Below are 18,809 nucleotides of genomic sequence, written 5' to 3'. Positions count from 1 at the left end.
CAGTTCTTGTGCTAAGTAGAGTCACACCTTAACCCTTATCTTTGCCCCTTTCCTTGGGTTTCTGAGAGAATCTGACTGAAGGGATTTTTTTTCCCCACATGAGTTATGGCAGAGGGCCAATCATTTCATTTTGATATTCTGCATTTTTCCTAAGATCGTCTTTTAATTCTTATTTCAGGTTAAAAAACTAACATGGCTGTGTCTTATCTCATTTAATGGATGAACAGCTTATGTTTTAGGCTGATTAATCCCTTCAAGTTTGCTTCATCATCTTACTTGAGGCTTTTATTTTTACAGAGAAGAAAAGTACAGACACACCAAATGTTTGTGAGTGTCTATTCAACAGTCTTGCAGCAAAGGAAAGATGTATACACATTTGTGTTCAAATCCAACTCGTGATGAAGGTATTTGCCTTTTCGACACCCTCAACTTAGAAGACATGCTGTGTGGAGTTTCACAACTGAAAAAAGCAAAGCACGAAGTAATGGAGTTGGGAGTGGTTTATGAAAGTCCTGCTACCCAAATATAAAATTTTAGTAAAGCTTTATATCACTTTAATAATATAAAAGTATATAGAACCTCCTATCATACTTAAGGTTCTACTATGAACAGAGGAAACAGAGACTTTAGTTTATTTTGGATTTTTTGTTCTTTTTGCCAGAAAGGGGTTATCTAAAATTTTATTGTGACTTTTGCTATCAGGACATGGAAGGCTTTCATGTGCATGCATTGGAGGCTTTGGGGAGAGCAGAAAATATGTGCTAGAGACAATATTTGGAGAGGCAGAAATGTTTCACATTAAAAATGATTGAAGATGATAAGTGAAATGCATGAGTTTACTAAAACATCAGGAGCCACCGAAACCAAGTAGCCCTTTGCCATCTTTTCACACTTTTTTTTTTCTTTCAGGAACATGCAGCCAGTATGATAGAATCTATACTTACTGTAGGGTCAAAGGGCATTCCCCTAAGAGCAGCATTGACTGTTTGAATCCAATGATTAAATCTTTTCCCCCCTTATTAGTTCTAGGAGACAACCGTTTAGGAATCCTTGTCCCTGCTGGACAGAACAGAGGAAGGTTTGACTGCTCTCATAAGTCAAAATTGAAGTTGGCTCCTTTCTCCCTCTTTTGCTGCCTATTCTTCACCGTGACAATTGTTTCCAATTGTACAAACAATAAAATAATGAACATTAGAAAAACTTTCTTTGTACCAGGCACCGTGCTATGTGCTTGACATTAGCTCTCACATTAATTCTTTGAGATGAGAACTATTATTAGTTTCATTTGTATTTACACTAAAAGGAACTAAGAAATTATGGAGTTTAAACAAATTTCTGAAGATCACACAGGCTAGAAAATGGTGGAGCTGGAATTCACACCCCAGTCTTGCATGCCAGGAAAATTAAATTGAGGCAAGAATGACATAATGGGTCAAAGGAAACCACCAATAACTAAAATAGCAAATAATAAAGAGACAGAGGATGAATGTTCTGGAAGACAAAACAAAATAAAACTTTAGTCTTTAATATGGTGTAGGAATTTCCCTTTTATGATGAGTCTACTTGTTTTCTGCAGTTGATGAAAGATGTTGTGGACAACAATGAAAGAATATTAGAATAACACAGGCGTGCCTGAGAGTACTTCAAAAAGTTCATGTTTACAAACAGCACTATAGGTAGCAAACCTTGATCATGGATGCCATAGGATTTCTTGTTTTGAGAATTACTGAGGGGAAAAGAGATGACTCCATGCATTTAAAATTGATTCATGTGATGATCAGAAGAGGAGCAGCCGGCCGGCGCCACGGCTCACTAGGCTAATCCTCTGCCTTGCGGCGCCGGCACACCGGGTTCTAGTCCCGGTCGGGGCGCTGGATTCTGTCCCGGTTGCCCCTCTTCCAGGCCAGCTCTCTGCTGTGGCCCGGGAAGTGCAGTGGAGGATGGTCCAAGTGCTTGGGCCCTGCATCCCATGGGAGACCAGGATAAGTACCTGGCTCCTGCCATCGGATCAGCGCGGTGCGCCGGCCGCAGCATGCTGGCTGTGGCGGCCATTGGAGGGTGAACCAACGGCAAAGGAAGACCTTTCTCTCTGTCTCTCTCTCTCACTGTCCACTCTGCCTGTCAAAAAAAAAAAAAAAAAAAAGTGGAGCAGCCAAGATTTGAATCCCATGCTCATAGGGGATGTTGATGTCATAGGCTTGGCTTAACCTGCTGCACCAAAACACCAGCCCCATGCATGATGATAAGTCTTTTATGTGTTCTCTGATTCTCCCCTTGAAAGGCAGTCATAGCAAGGGGCACATGAGACTTTCAAAGGAAGCTTCCTGGGAGAAAATATTTTGTCTCCAATACAAAGCTGTGAATATGACCACGTTTATCAAGAAGATGTAGCTTAAGTGAAAACTAATGGCACATGAGGATGAAAGGAAGACATGAGTAACGAAATGGGAGCTCAGAAGCTAACCACAGTGGCCTGAATGCTGGAGAGAACTTGAGAACCTTCCCAAGTACAATAGAGCACAGTACCACTGTAGGTCTGTGTAAGCTGTTCCACTGTTGAAAGCCATGCTTCAGGAACTGTGCTTTGTAAGCGGAAACTGGCTGCGGCCTGGCTACCCTTCCCCTCATTAGATACCTGGAATGTGGGAACTTTTAATCCAAAGTACAGGTAGACTTAATACATCTCTTCCTTGAGAAGTAGAAAATAATAAGCCCAATCAACAACTTCAAAGGAATGTTTTCAATGAATGGAACTATTTCTAAAGTTATTTATTTGAGCAGAAAGACACACACAGAGAGAGACAGAAAGTGCTGTTATTTGCTGGTTCACTCCCCAAATGCCCTAAAAGACAAGGGCTAGGATGGACTGAAGCCAAGAACTCAATACAAGTTTCCCAAGTGGGTGGCAGGAACCCAATTAGTTGAACCATCACTGTTGTCTCCCAGGGTCTGCATTATCAGGAAGCTGGAGCCAGGAGCTGGAGCCAGTATTAAATCTAGATACTACAGTGTAGGATATGGACTTCTTAACCACTCTCTTAAATGCTATGTTAAACACCCACTCGGTCTGGGAAAATTTGACATAAGATTCTGTGAAATTTAAAGTCAGTTTCTTGTAATAGCTAACTTCAATTGACCCAAGTTTCATCTATTAAAAAATGTAAAAACTCCAAGCAATCAATTTATGCTTTCGTAATGTTTTCAAGAGCCCTTTAGGTATATAGAAATATTTTATTTCTGTAAGTAATGAATTTTTGCTTGTAGTATTTTGACATCTCTAAGAGAAAGTACTCTGTTAAATAAGTAATAGTGCAACTGAGAAACATGTTATTAGTTCCATGTTGGGGGTTTGTCTGTTACTTTGGATATGTGATAATGGGGGAGTCCATCACCTCTTGGTCCTAATTTCCTTGTCTGTGAATATGTGAGAGTGCATTGTTAGGGGATTTCTGAGGCATATTTTGTCTCTAAGATTTCATATGATTTTAACAATTATCCATGGGCTGAAAGTTAATGATTTGCCTGGGTACATTTTCTATTTGATAAAAAGAGTACTACCACCACGAGGAAGATTAAAATCATTCTGAAATTCTTGCACAGTAAACTTGAGTAGCAGGTGCCTGTTATTAATTGTCCTTGCTGGCTCACAATATGTTCCCAAGGACAGAACCAGAAACCATCACAAATAGATAGTATTGACATACTTAACCAGCAGCTCTGTTGATTTTGTCCTTGCAAATTCAAATGAATATCAGACACCATGGTGCAACCCTGTAGAAAGAAACATCAGAAAGAAAATCATTGCTAGCATTTAATTGGAATGAGTGTTACTTGTTGCATAAACACTCTGTGGTCAATAATTTCAGTCCCAGCTGGAAAATAAATTGAAGAGCCAATGCATTAACAGGTGATTATGCTAAAATAGCTGATGGTACTCAAATACACAAGCATCAACTGATTTTTTTCCTATTCCTATTACATCGCTGGTTCTCAAACATGGCTGTGTATTCTTACCACTTGGAGAACTTTAAAAAAAAATCCCTTCTCCAAGTATGCCTTCCACAAAAATTATTGCCAAATTTTGGGGCATGGGGTGCAGACATTTTTGTATTTTTAAAATTCTACCCACTATTTTAATGTATATAATTGTTTGAAAAGCACTTTTACATAGAATTCAATTGCTTTTATCTTCAAAGCTCTCATAAACTTCAAAATGGATTAATTTAAGAAAAATGTAGGTCTTATAGAAAGATTGCAATTTGCTTTTTGATTTTAGGGGCGTGGGTGTGATTCTTCAAACATTTGTTTTGTAATTTTACAGTGGTTATATGCTACATTTTCACATAATCACGTCATTCACATTAATATTGCAATCTTTGCTCAGATATTGGAAAAGATAGTCACAGGTATACATATTCATGAGTGAATTAAAGTGTCATATCAACGAATTCAGTTTTAAGCACATTGGACTGTTGTCATCTATTAATTAACTCTGAAATGTACTCAACTGTACAGCCAACCCAAATGTGTTCACTATTTATTGAGTCTTTTGATTTAACTCACTGATCTCAAACTTTCTGTCACTCACGGATGGGAGATTTCAATGACTAGATTTTGCTTTATTCCTAAAATATAATCTGTCTTCAGTTTCTGCTTTATTTATAGAAAGTCCAAACTTTAGTTATATCAGAAAAATCAGAAGCTTTCATCTTAACTCTTAGTAGTTTTATCTTTTCTTAACAAGTATTGCCCATGCTGCTTGTATTTAGTCAACTCTCTATTTCCCCTTTTAAAAATATTTCCTCCTGGGGCTGGAGTTGTGGCAAAGTGGGTAAAGCTGCTGCCTGTGACACCAGCATCCCATGCAGACACTGGTTCATGTCCTGGCTGCTCCATTTCCAATCCAGCTCTCTACCAAGAGCCTGGGAAAAGCAGCAGAAGGCGGTCCAGGTATTTGGGCCCTGCTACTGAAATAGGAGACAAGGAAGAAACTCTTGTTCCAGGCTGGTCCAGCCTGGGCCGTTGTGGCCATCTGAGGAGTGAACTAGTGGATGGAAGATCTCTCTCACTCTCTCTGTAACTCTTTCAAATAAATAAACAAATCCCCCAAATCCTTGTCATCTGTCACAACCTATTCAACACTCTGCATGTCCTACACTTTCAATGTCCTTTAATTGCTTTGGGAAGCTTTTGTTCTGAGCTCCTGTTTTCAACAGTTACATACTTTCTCACATTCGAAAAGGACTTTTTAAAGAAATTTCTAACATATTGCTCAAGACAGTGTTGACTCTTTCATTTTGGCTCTGCATTGTGTTTTTCATCTCACCAAACTTTGGATCCTTTTCATCTTGCAGGCATTTTGCAGTTTCTTTTCATTTTACTCAAAGCAGATCTGTTAAATTTACTTTGTAAAATCCCTTCAGGCATATTATCTTGGTGTAAATTTGAAAATTTTGCTTTAATTTCCTTTCCTCCACTATGATTGTACTAAGCTTAGATTCATATTAACTTTTAAGTGATGGTAATTCCTTTTGAAGTTTTATGTGTTGTGGTCTTTCCAGAGAAAGTTTTAAGTATTTCTTCTTTCTATACCATTACCTTTTTTAAAAGATAGAGAATTCACAATGTTGTCTCCCTCCGCAAGTGTTTGAAATGGAAAAAAGGAAAGAATAAGTACTTGATCTTTAGAGCAAGTTGCAGTTAGATTGAGTGCCCCCCAAAACCAAAGGGTAAAAAAAAGAGCTCCATAAGATGAAAAGTATTCTGCAAATAGCTATGAGAAGTCATGGGCCAGGAGAGAGAACCTTCATTCAGAGGCTTGATGAGGAAAACAAAGATGTGTCTTCAATGCTTCCCAGAATTTTTTCAGAGGAGCTTTTCTGAGAGATACTCAGAAGAAAGATTAAACATCTTAAGAATCAAGCAAAAGGTAATAAATACAGGGGAACTTCAAAAACCTCACAGAGAATGGCATGAAAAGGTGTTATTTTGGTATAAAAATATTTTGACATCCAGGCATACTTTTTTCATAACACACATTTTCGTGGACTTTTTGAAGATCCCTTGTCTATTGATAGCAAATAGTTAGCAAAATCACAAAGCAAGTTTGTCCATCGTGCTAATGGAGAAGAGGACTTTACAAGATGCCAAGTTGACAGCACTTGCAGTGACTTTTTTTAGGATTTATTTATTTATTTGAAAGAGTTACACAGAAAGAGAAGGAGAAGCAGGAAGAGAGAGGGGTCTTGGGTCTTCCATCCGCTGGTTCACTCCCCAATTGGCTCCAACAGCCAGAGCTGGGCCGATCTGAAGCAGGTCCGTAGGACTTGGGTCATCTTCTACTGCTTTCCCAGGCCATAGCAGAGAGCTGGATCAGAAGTGGAGCAGCTGGGACCCAAACCAGCACCCATATGGGATGCCGGCAGTGCAGGCGTTGGCCTTACCTGCTAAGCCACAGCGCCGGACCCCTGCAGTGATTTTTTTTTTTTGACAGGCAGAGTGGACAGTGAGAGAGAGAGAGACAAGAGAGAAAGGTCTTCCTTTTGCCATTGGTTCACCCTCCAATGGCTGCCGCGGCCAGCGCGCTGCAGCCGGTGCACCATGCTGATCCGAAGGCAGGAGCCAGGTGCTTATCCTGGTCTTCCATGGGGTGCAGGACCCAAGGACTTGGGCCATCCTCCACTGCACTCCCGGGCCACAGCAGAGAGCTGGCCTGGAAGAGGGGCAACTGGGACAGAATCCAGCGCCCCGACCGGGACTAGAACCCGGTGTGCCGGCGCCACAGGTGGAGGATTAGCCTATTGAGCCACGGCGCCGGCCCCCTGCAGTGATTTTTAAAACTTCATTGCCAACACAGCACACACTCATCCTTATCATCTATAATTAGCTCTTGTATATAACAGCATTTGCCTTATTAACAGTCATTTTGGGGGCCATTGTCTGGTCAGTGAGGTCAAAGAGATTTGACAAACTAAACAGCACACCACTTAAGGGCAAGAATTAAATTACCTATGACACGTGCATTCTTCCTGGATGTTAGCGCATCAGAGGTTTTTAAAAATCATGTCTTTAAGTGCATCTTATTGTTTTCTCATTAGCAGTTTTTCAATCCCAGTTTCAAGTGTTAGGCTTTCTTAAAGTAGCATACTTCCCACAGTGCTTGGACTTTCATTGAGGAAAAGAAGCTCAAAAGCACCCATTCATGTCTGCATTGTTTGTCATGCAGGACATAAGAGGGTACCTGGGCTGGGTACCTCACACAAGCAGGGATATGGGAGGCAAACATTCTCTGCTTCCTAGTTTCCCTCCATCAAAGGCTCTCATACATTCACGTAAATGAGAATCAAACAATGCCATAGATGCAAGAAGTTTAGGGGAATTAACAGTGGCCAACTCACATGTGGGAAAGACCCAGAATTATCAGTTCCCTCAAAAAGAAAAAGTGCTCACCTCTATGGCATATCACCTTATTAAAGATTTTTCAAGTCAAATCAATTCTCTTCTTTGCTCCATAGGCCAGCCTCTGGAGATCCAGGACATGTTTTCTTATTTCCAAGCCATGGATGTGAAAATGATGTGCAGAGAGCTTCAGAAAACTCTCTCTCAGGTCCTCAAGTAGCAGCTGTGGAGTGGGGCTGCTCATTGCAACTTTAATTTCTTTTTCTGGACTTTTGCCTGCATTGTGCAGTGTAGAAGTCTGAGTTCTCCACTAGAAGAGTCCATTGGAATTAGGCTGAGCCCATTAGATTGTGTGTCTCTTAATCTGTAGGTGTGTCTACGAGCTTGATTTTGGCTAGATCCTATGAATATTTAATAAACCAGAATAAGTAAAAGGGCTGATGTTGTGACACAGTTAAGCCATCGCTTGTAAAATCAACATCCCGTATCTGAGCTCCAGTTCAAGTTCTGGCTACTCTGGTTCAGATCCTGCTTCCTGGTAATGCATCTGGAAAAGCAGCAGAGGATGGCCCACGCATGTGGAAACCTGCTGCCCATGTGGGGTTCCTGGATGGAGTTACTGGCCCCTGGCTTTGGCTTGGTCCAGCTTAGGCTATTGTACGCATTTGGGGAGCTGAGGATGAACCTGTGGATGGAAGATTCTCTGTCTCTCTTTGTCACTCTGCCTTTTAAACAAACAAGTAATTAAAAGTAGAATAACTAGAGATATAGTTTTTCAGAGATTATGGAATTCTGTGAAACAAGGATTAGTAAAGAAACATTAAAAATATCTTCTGAGGAGTAGGTCTTTCTGTGGTAACACTGCATTCCAAATGTGTGAAAAAGACAGGGAAAAACATGAACTGCAATAAATTATGGCTAAAGTGAGTTAGCTTATTAACTTCCTTTCTGTTTCCTGACGACTGGCAGCCAGCGGCTCTTAGGCGCTTTCAAAACCTGGGAATGATAGGCATCCTCAAGTTCAAAGTCTGCCTTGAACCTTTTGGACCCACAACTGCAACTAGGAGTCCTGTCGAAACAGGCTTCCCTGGGTAATTTCCAACACAGTTGGGTACATGGCAGTGTTAGAATGAGCTCTCTCAAGGCTGTTCATCACTGACATTCTGGTTTCAACTAGATTTTGGAGAACAGAGGCTGCCTGTGAGACTGGCCTGGGGCATGTACACCTGGCATCTCTAACCTGAGCACCTGAGCCTGGTCACTACAGCAGCACTCAGAGACCCTCCCCTACTGACACAGGTGTCGTAATTAGAAAACCCATCTTCTCGACACGTGGCTGGAGAGGGATTTATTTTTATTTTTATTTTTTATTTATTTATTTTTTTTGCCTAGAGACGGAAATCTTTGCTACCTTTCTTAAAAATCCAAATCTAAAAGGATTCTTTGACATGAGTCAGTTCCCTTGGGATAGATTGTCATTATTGCTATTAAATCATATTTACTGAAGGCCCATGTGTTTGCAGTAATTGGCTAAGTAGACCCACGTTCTGGAAGAGAGAAGTGTGCTCAGAAGTAAAAGATGTCAAAATCTTTTCTCGACCGGTTCTAGTGAAAAATGAAATGGGCAGAGGCAGCCTGACTCCCAGGGGTGCCATTCCCTTTGATTTTAGAGAGGGAGGTGGGTATGCTGAGCAAGAACGATCATGTCCAGAAGATGAAACGCTTGAAAAATATTCAACTTTGGTCCTTGGTTCTTTGAAAAATAGCAAGTAACTCTGTAAACAACTCTTAAAGTGGCAAAATTGGAATGTGGTGATTTCATATAAAAATTCACCGGTTCCCGGCAGGACCCAGAGTTTACTTATAATTTTTTTAAAAGATTTTATCTATTTATTTGAGAAGTAGAGTTACAGACAGAGTGAGACACAGAGAGACAAATCGTCCATCTGCTGGTTCACTCCCCAAATGGCTGCAACAGCCAGAGCTGGGCTGATCTGAATCCAGGACCCAGGAGCTGCTTCTTCCAGGTCTCTCACGTGGGTGTAGGGACCCAAGCACTTGGGCCATCTTCAACTGCTTTCCTAGGCCATAGCAGAGAGCTGGATTGGAAGCAGGGCTGCCAGGACATGAACTGGTGCCCATATAGGATTTTGGCACTGCAGGCAATGGCTTTACTTGCCATGCCATAGTGCCAGTCCCCAGAGTTTAGTTTTTTAAGAACATTTATTTATTTGAGAGGGGAAAAAGTCGGGGGGGGGGGAGCTCCCATCTGCCGATTCACTCCCCAAATTTCTGCAAAAGGCAGAGTTGGGCTGGGCTGAAGTCAGGAGCCAGGAGCTCAACCCAGTCTCCCATATGGGTGGCAGGGGCACTATCACTTCAGACATCACTGCTGTTTCCCAGGGTGTGCAAGAAATTGGAGTTAGGAGCCAGAGGAGGGAATAGAACCAATCACTGTTGCGTTGTGAAGGCTCCTCTTTTAGTCTCTAAGCTCCTGGACTGGATGTTAGAAGTCAGTTGTTGAGTCCTTCATAAGATTTCACACACAGATTACTCACTGCCAGAGGGTATAAAGCTAAAACCAGGATCTAGAGAGGTTATAACACAGGAACACTGGCTCGTGCTCAAAACTGATCCAAGCGCTGCATAAAGGAAAGAGCAGGCATGGACCTCGTGAGAACCTTCATCCCAGTAGCTCTCAGGCCAAGCACTCTTTAGAGAAGGGGTTGCTGAAAATGGGAGCTGATTGCCCCTGTGACTGGCTCACTGGATCCAGTATGCAGGTCAAATCTTTCCCTGTATGTTGTCGTGTAATTCCAAATGATGGTAGCATCGATTTCTGCTCATATGAGATCCTCCTTGTCATTTGATGTGAGATGAACAGTTGCTCTAGGGGCAGGAGAGTTAGCATGGGTTCAGTGTGGAGTACAAGATTCACAAATTATTCTGCCATGGAAATCATAGCTGAATATGCAATATATTACAGAAATTACAAGACACTTGTTATCTTCCTAAAAAGTAGATGACCTCACATCTCTTCCGAGGCAGATGCATGTGTTTCCAGTGTTTCCCTGTGAGATATACTCCCTATTTCTTTTTTAGTAGACTTTGCATAATTTCCATCATAGTTTTCCCTCAGTCAAAATTACTTATTAAAATTTCATTTAAAAATAATTCAAGGTACTTCTTGGAGCTACAAAAAATGTGCTGTATTATTTTACAGTTCCTATATTAAGATGCTTAGATTTAGTTTGCCAAGGAGTCTGAAAGATCTCTTGTTCGTGTGTTTTATAATCCACTCTAACACATGTGGGACTGAAATTTAGAGCCAAAATATTTTTTTACCCCTTACTGTTAATGCATCTGCAAATTCTAGACCTCCAACTGAGGTGAAACAACTTGGCTGTTGTTTCGTCGAATCCTCCAGTTTTGTGAAGGATCATGAGGAAGAAAGGCCAAACAAACGTATCCTATCAATGTGCGATGTAACGAAGATTTAGTTTCTGAACAATTATTCTAGACTGAAATGTGGTCTTTGAACAGATGCTTCCTGAAACATTTGCATCATAATTCATTGAAAGAACAAGAATCCATTTTGATTATGCATGGAAATGCCGTATTTCTGAAGTAGTATAGTGCATTTCTCAAATTATTTATGGGGTGGGAGGGAGTGCTCACTGTAGCAGGCCAAGAGCCTGCTTGCAGTGCTAGCATCCCGCATGGGTGCTGATTCCTGTCCCGGCTGCTCCACTTCTGATCCAGCTCTCTGCTATGGCCTGGGAAAGCAGTGGGAGATGGCCCAAGTGCTTGGGCCCCTGCACTTGTGTGAGAGACCCAAAAGAAGCTCCTGGCTCCTGGCTTCAGATTGGCCCAGCTCTGGCCGTTGCAGCCATTTGGGGAGTGAAACTGTGGACAGGAAACCTTTCTCTCTGTCTCTCCCTCTCTCGGTCTGTAACTTTGCTTTTCATTTGAATTTTATTTAAATAAAATCTTTAAGAAAAAGTATTTGGAAGCACTTTTTCCCTGGTCAACATGTATGATCACACATATCTCTCTTTCACTCAAATACCCTTATTCTGTGTTAAAAACTTTACAGCTTACAGAGCTAATAAGTGGTTTTTTGTCTGAAACTAGAATGCCATCTTTATGAAAGCAGGGATTCTTGTCTGTTTTGTTTCTGGTTGTACCCCATTTCGTGAATGTGTCTGGTCCACTGTAAATGCTCAGTGGACATCTCCTGCGTGAGTGTGTGACTATGGAGTCCGAATTCTCCGGCACACATTCTTTCTCAGTTTTTGGCCTATGTGTCTAGATGGAGTCATCTTTGCCTGGAACAAAATGGTAGCAAAAGATTGCATGCAGACATCAATAAAATGTGATGATCAATATTTTTCAAGGGAAACACTGGAAGATGAGTCTTCCTTTAGGGGAAAAGAATGAGCGTGCCAACTCCGTATCCACATTTAAAATGAGGGGTAAGTTACAACAACTTCTTTTTAAAAGGAACCTTTAAAGGAACACAAAGTTCATGTTAAAAGTTTCAATTAAGAAGATCTAATACATCTGAAGTACTTCTTTTTCTCCATTAGTACCTGTTGAAATAATGTTTAAAGAAATTCTTTCAAAATGTGTAGTGTTTGTTTAAAGCAGAAGAGTGATGCTATTTCAAAGTATTTAAAGTCAACATATATTTAGATATCAAAGCATAAAGTCTTTGGGTATGTGCTTATTCAAATTGAATGCACAGTACAAACTTGTGCTTAAAGCGAAGAGAGGACTTTCCATGAAGGAAGATTAAGACATTGAATTTTGAAGAAACCTGTTTTGCTCTGTAACAGAACCAAAATCTTAACTTAATCAAATTAAAGCACAGAGAACAAAGCTAAAACATGTGCCAAGGTCAAATTTAGAACAGCGGTGGGAAGAACCATTTATCTGTTGCTCTTTGTTTTAGAGTTAAGTGTTTAGGAAGTAGAATTTAGGAGACTAGAAACCTAGTAGCTACTTATAGAGAATTTGCTCAACTTTCTTATTGTCTTTATATACATTTCCTGTAGTTTTATCATAAAGTGGAGTCTTTCAGGTGGGCATGGAACAATTCTTATCTCAGCTCTGGCTGTGAGTTTGCAGCTCCTTTCTTCATAAAAGTTCTGTGAACTTGGAAAGAAAGCCCTAACACCTGACATTAAGACAGTGACCCAGTGTGCACTCACCAGTAAGCTGAGAGCCGTTTTGATGTCCATCCTGGATCTACTTACTACAGTGGTGGGAATTAGTCTGGGTGATAATTCGGACGAAAGGCAGAGTGTATACTTGGTTCTAGTAGAGGCAGGGTAAGGGAGTTCTTCCTAAGGTGATAAATCTATGCTTGCCTCCTAGACTTGAATATCTTTCTCACTACATGGCAATGAAAGAGCTATGAGCAACTGATTTAAAAGCAGATGGTGGCAGCTGGAAATTCTCTCTGTCCTAGAACAAAGTTTACCTGATCAAAAATCATATCAACAGCGATAAAAGTACATTTGTCAAATGCATTTTTACAGTTAAATTATTATACTATTACATTCATGCAGGAAGCATAAAATGACACAATATTTACTTGTATGTTTACAGTACAAATATTTATTTATTTACTTGAAAGGGAGAGAGACAAGAGAGAGAGAGAGAAGGGGCAAGAGGGAGAGGGAGAGGGCGAGAGAGAGAGAAAGAGAGAGAGAGAAGAGAGAAACAAAGAGATATTTTGCATCCCTTGATTCACTCCCCGAATGCCTGCAACAGCTGAGTCTGGGCCAAACCCAAAGCCAGGAGTCAGGAACTCAATCTGTGTCTCCCACATGTATTGCAGGGACCCAACTGGCTGACTTACCACCACTGTCTTAGCATGAAGCTAGAGTCAGGAGTTGACCTACTAATCCAATCCCTGTACTCTGACAGGGGATGAAGTATCCCCAGCAGCACCCTAACTTCTATGCCAAATGCCCACGCCCTAGTCCCAATTTAAGTGATGATTTACTTTGACACTATTTAAAGCAATATTACTTTAAAAAGGAATATAAAATATGACCACCCGAGTTTAAGTAATACTGTGTATGTGAAATTTTTTACTTTTTAGTGCTTATTTGTATGTCACAGGATAATTGTTTTGAGAAATATACCCTTAATGTCCCAAGTACTAAGTTTTTCTGACTACCTTTTGCTTCACACAAAATAATCATAACTTTTTAAAAATATTCATCGTATTTTTCTGGAATTCTTTCCTGTTTTTATTTCCCACTTTTTCTCTACTTACATTACTTATTGTTCTAAAGTTCAGAAAAGAAAAAAAATCCCATGAATGTGCTCTGAGATTTTATTTTCCTACAATTCTAGGCTAGAACATTATAATAATCAATGTGCAATTATTATATCAGGGAAGCATTAACTTCCATATCTGTCTTTGTAGGATTTACATAATTCTTTATGGCACTCAATTATTATTCTCACCACTAGGACAATATTATATTAAACACTTTCTGTCTCTAGGATTGCAGATCTTCCAGTCATACTGAAAGAAATGATTAAGCAGTTTTGTTGTATGTACAACTGGCCCCTGTCATGTGGATTTTGTGAGATGATGGATAGGATTTTAAATTCATTGTTGTGCTTCTATTGACATGAAACATTTCTAATTATAATTTTCTCTGGTTGAAAAGAGCACGTCAGTAGTTTTAATCCAAAGAAATTATTTCTAAATTGATAGTTCATAAAGGCACCTAAGTGACATGGTTGCTTTCTTCAACTGTTTCGAGATAAAGGCTCACTGAATATGGAAGTACTCAAATGCTTTCTGTGTCACCTGCATTTTTCTATGTAATAAGTTGTCCCACATGGAAATAGCTATCCATGTATAACTCGTTAATGAGGAATAAAAAGATTCTAGGTTTAGGAAGATGTCCCCCTCAGCAAGGGTGTTATTTCTAAGTCTCTGCCTTTCCTATCTTCCCTTCTCAGAATCCCAGGATCCATAAAAGGGCTATACAAAAACTGAGTTCCCACTATTTACTATAATTAATAAATGAGTCAGGAGATAGCACTTTCCAATATTGGTCATTAAGTATTTTTCAGGTGCATCGTGAAAAACAACTGCCAAAATTGTATACTGTTAAGTCACAATGCTGCCAGAGGATCCAATAAAATATCAGCACAAACAAAGGAATGAAAGTCAGCATTTGAAATTAGACTATCTACACATCCAACATTTTCTCAGTATTTTTCTTTGATTAGAACTCCTGCCACAGTGGAGACACATTTTCACTTTAAGAACTCTTATAAATCCATGTTCTCATTGTCTCTGATACATAATTTTTGGGGTCATTATGTTGCAGGTGCAAAAGACAGTTATCTGAGAGGATTCAGCTCTATATGCTGTCCAGAGACTCAGACAATAGGGAATTCACATGCTGTCATATCAGGGGTCTGATTTGAGGGGAAAGGAGAGAGATTTGGAGAGAAAGGGGCATAGTAGTAGCTCATATATTATTTAAAAACCACAATGCTTTAGGTGGTCAGGGTATTGAGAGAAGGAAAACACCTTTGCATCTAGCACATAATGAAACTACCCCTTAATAGACTGACCATGCACAATAGAACGCAATTATGATTTGCTTGCATAAGTCAACCGACTTTTCCCCAGGCAGCTTTGTGTGCAAGGATAAGATGGACTCTTGGGGATCAGAGATGCACTCATAAGTAAGAGAGCTTGCAAATTGTCCCAACTGTAACAGCGTTTTATTTAGTACATGTGGGGCTCTAATAAAAGTATTCCCACTGGACCCAATTCCATACTGTTTCCTGCCATAAAACTCCTACATATGTTACAGGAAGCTTCAAGGACAGAATCCTCTTGAGAGGAAGGACCAATTTAATAATATATTCCCCCTTCAGTATTGAGAAGACATACACCTGCACTTTCCACAGCTGTTGAAATCAGAGATGCACCCTGGATATACAGGAAGCAGAGCTTGTATTGATGAATAATTTCTACTGTCCTACACTTTCACCATTTTTGCCTTTAATAATCTAGGCAAGGTCAGCATTAAAGCAGCAGAGCCGCAGTCATTTATATGGTAATGATTACAAAGGGAGAAAGAAATGGAGTTCACCTTCAATTGTCTCTTGAAGTTGTTTTAACTTCCCTGTGTTAAATTCTTCCTAAAATACTTTCATAAAAAGCTGATCATTTGAAGTGAGATTGTTGCATTTTAAAAAGCCATCAAGTTAGTCCATTCCTATCCAAAGCAGCAGTATTATTTATTTATTTATTTGGTAAGATCGGGTAGAGAGACTTTAGTGAAGCAAAGAATCTGGGGGTCATGGGTTCTCCTAGACAAGAGAGAACATGTGGTAGCTCCAGGTTTTAGAGCAGGACTAACAGGAAAAGTGGTTGGATCAAACTTCACCAACATTCCATCATTGACCAGTATCATCCCTGGCTAGAGGCACTTGGCAATAGTAGTAACAGTCCTTTTGCTGAATTGGAAGAGCAAAATATCCAAAAAGTGACATCAATGTTAGAAGTAACTACTCAGAGGCCATAGTTAGCCCATTCCATGATGTCAGTCATTTCTGTAGATTTTAGTAAAGCATAAAGGCTTTGACCCCAATGTCACCTACTAAAACCACATTTTAAACATTTATCGAGAGCCTGATAATTGACTTATTTAGCTACTCTCTCTCATTCTTCATTATTTTTTACTCATTCTGTTTGCTAATTTTTCATCCCTTGAGTTTCCTGATATGTCAGTCCTGTTGTCTCTGTAAAGTGTTGGAGAAAGTCTTGACTCAAGTTTTGGTGATGGTGGATGTGGGGATGGGGAGGGGTGTTAGGCTTCCAGTGGCTTCTTTGCTAGGAGTCAGAAGATGGGTTTCTTGCTAAGAGAGCCATTAGTTGGACAACTGAGTAGAATGATGAAGAGAAGAAAGAACTTCCTGCAACTTCTCACAATGTGTACCTGTCCTAGAGCTTCCTTCTTGTGCACAATGCCAAGTTAACAGCACATGGACTTTCTCTAGGTTCAACATCTCAACCCAGTGAGCATGTGGCTGTTGCCTTCATCAGTAGAGAACCATAGGAAATGTTAGATAAATTATTGAGAAGCTTTATTATCTGACATGTATAAATGATATTTCTGAGGTTTTCAATAAGGATTGACCTTCTTTATCAAGGGGTTTGGTCTTCAATTCCAAACAGGGAGATTTAAAGAATTCTGGAGCATTTCCATATTCACAAATTCTTCATCGCAGATTTAAGGGCATGAAAGGATGTGTAAATATTTGGTGAGTAGCCTGAGTCATTCCAGTGGAAATATTTCCCATCTGGCATTTTGGTATGAACTGAAAAGGTCACCGGCCTAGGTCTTGAGTTTTGATACAAATGCGAAAGTTCAAAAATAAATGTAACATAAAGGAACATCTCAATCATTCCCCTGAGCAGTAGATTTTCCATAAATTCCATTATAAAATAGGAGTTTCCTGATGCATATTGATTTAGCAGACTACAGTGTAGGTGTGATATCTGAGAGAGGACTGGGGCAAAGCAGAAAGTGAGGAAGAACTCATTCTATGGGACCTGTGCTGTGGCATAACAGGTAGATCCACCCCCTGCAGTGCCGGCATCCCACATGGGCACTGGCTCGAGTCCCAGCTCTGGGAAAGCAGTAGAAGATGGCCCAAGTCCTTGGGCTCCTGCACCCACATAGGAGACCCGGAAGAAGTCCTGGCTCCTGTCTTTTGATTGGCCCAGCTCTGGCCATTGCAGCCATTTGGAGTGTTAACTGGTGGATGGAAGATCTCTCTCTTTCTCTTTCTCTCTGTCTCTCTCAGATTCTGCCTCTCTGTAACTCTGCCTTTCAAATAAAATAAATAAATCTTCGAAAAAAAAGATTTATTTCACTACCACTGCCCACTGCCTCCTACCTTCTGTAGGTGGAGATCAGGAGTTTTCTCAAGTTAAGTGAGGACTTCCCGATTCCCTACAACATCTGAGTCTCTGAACTAGTGGCATGGGTTCCTCAAACTGGAGGGAAGAAAGGAGCAGATTTTACTACTTTAAAACTCTGTTTATTGCTTTATCACTTACAAATCACCTGATTTTTTAGTTATTATTACCCTTTGTGGGTTTTTTTAAATGCATATAACACATATGCTAAAAATGACAACACTTTTGTGCTTATTTATCACTTCCTCACTGCTGGGATCAAGATATAAAACATTAAGTGTCTCACAAGGCCTTTGTTCATGCCCCTTCCAGTTAATACCACCAAAGGGGACCTTTTTTCTGATTTTTGTCACTGTTAGTTTTGTCTTTTCTGGAATATCATACAAATAGAATTTTTAAGCAAGTATTCAATTTTTTTGCTCAAATTATATCTGTGAGAAGCAGTCAGTAATTTGTTCTTTTCTAATCACTGTTCATGATTCACTTATCTGTTCTACTCTTCTCCTCTTGAGGGCTATGTTAGTTGTTCCCAGGTTTCTGATATTACTAAAGCTGCTATGAACATTCTTAGGCCTTTCTTTTGCTGTACATATGCCTGCATTTTTCTTTGCTATAAATCTAAGAGTGAAATTGCTGGGCTATGGAATCAGCGATTTTTGTGCAGCATAGGATGCAGTCTTTCAGAGCGCTGGAGCCATTTTATAATCCCATTTGCAAAGTGTGAGAGTTCAGTTTCCTTTTGCAGAATTGGCTGAGCAGAAAACAGCTGGGCTATCACCTCCAGACTTGTTCTAGGGGCTACTACATTCTCAAAAATTGTCTCCTACGCCAAGGATGCTTTAATATGAAAAGCTATGCTATTCAATCCTATCTTACGTGTCCCCATAGCAATCCCCTTTGTGACTCCTATTCCAAGGAGGGAATGCTGCCATTCAGATTGGAGCATAAGTGACATTTACCTGAGAAGAAGCAGATAACAGTACATCAATAGGATTAGTGACCATAGACAGAGTAGTGAAGAGCCAGATGCTTCTTGTACTGATGATTCATGACTGTTAGGGTGATTTTTACAAAGTGCCACAAGTTGGGTAGCTTACAACAACAGAAGTTTGTTGTCTCAGGGTTCTGGAATCTAGAAGTCTGAAATCAGATGTCTGTAGAGTGAATTCCTCCAAGGACGGTCAGGGAAGGAAGTGTTCCAGGTTCCTACCGCTGGTTTGTGGACGGCCATCCTTGCTTTAAGTCTGTTTCCTTGGCCTGCACCCCGTGTGCCTCACTTTATACAAATGTCCCCACGTTTTCATAAGGACGTCAGTCGTTCTTAATTAGGGGCTTATGTTACTTGAGTAGGACCTCATTCTAGCTTAAATAATTATATCTGCAAAGACCTTATTTCAAAGTAAGGTCATACGTGAATACTTGAATGTAGGATTTC

At 40.2% G+C, this 18,809-nt stretch overlaps 1 long non-coding RNA gene across 1 annotated transcript; it reads right to left on the bottom strand.

The window, feature by feature from the left end:
* Positions 1-323: 323 nt before the first annotated feature.
* LOC127492782 (uncharacterized) lies at positions 324-18,445 on the bottom strand. The gene is made up of 3 exons (XR_007922544.2): positions 18,334-18,445; positions 3,705-3,771; positions 324-460 (listed from the first exon to the last, which is right to left on the bottom strand). It is a non-coding gene; the product is annotated as an uncharacterized lncRNA (long non-coding RNA).
* Between the last annotated feature and the right edge of the window lie 364 nt (positions 18,446-18,809).

Source organism: Oryctolagus cuniculus, chromosome 14 (assembly GCF_964237555.1).
Source record: "Oryctolagus cuniculus chromosome 14, mOryCun1.1, whole genome shotgun sequence".
NCBI lineage: Eukaryota > Metazoa > Chordata > Mammalia > Lagomorpha > Leporidae > Oryctolagus > Oryctolagus cuniculus.
The sequence above is the reverse complement of the archived record's forward strand: the minus strand, read 5'-3'. Positions and strand labels throughout refer to the sequence as shown.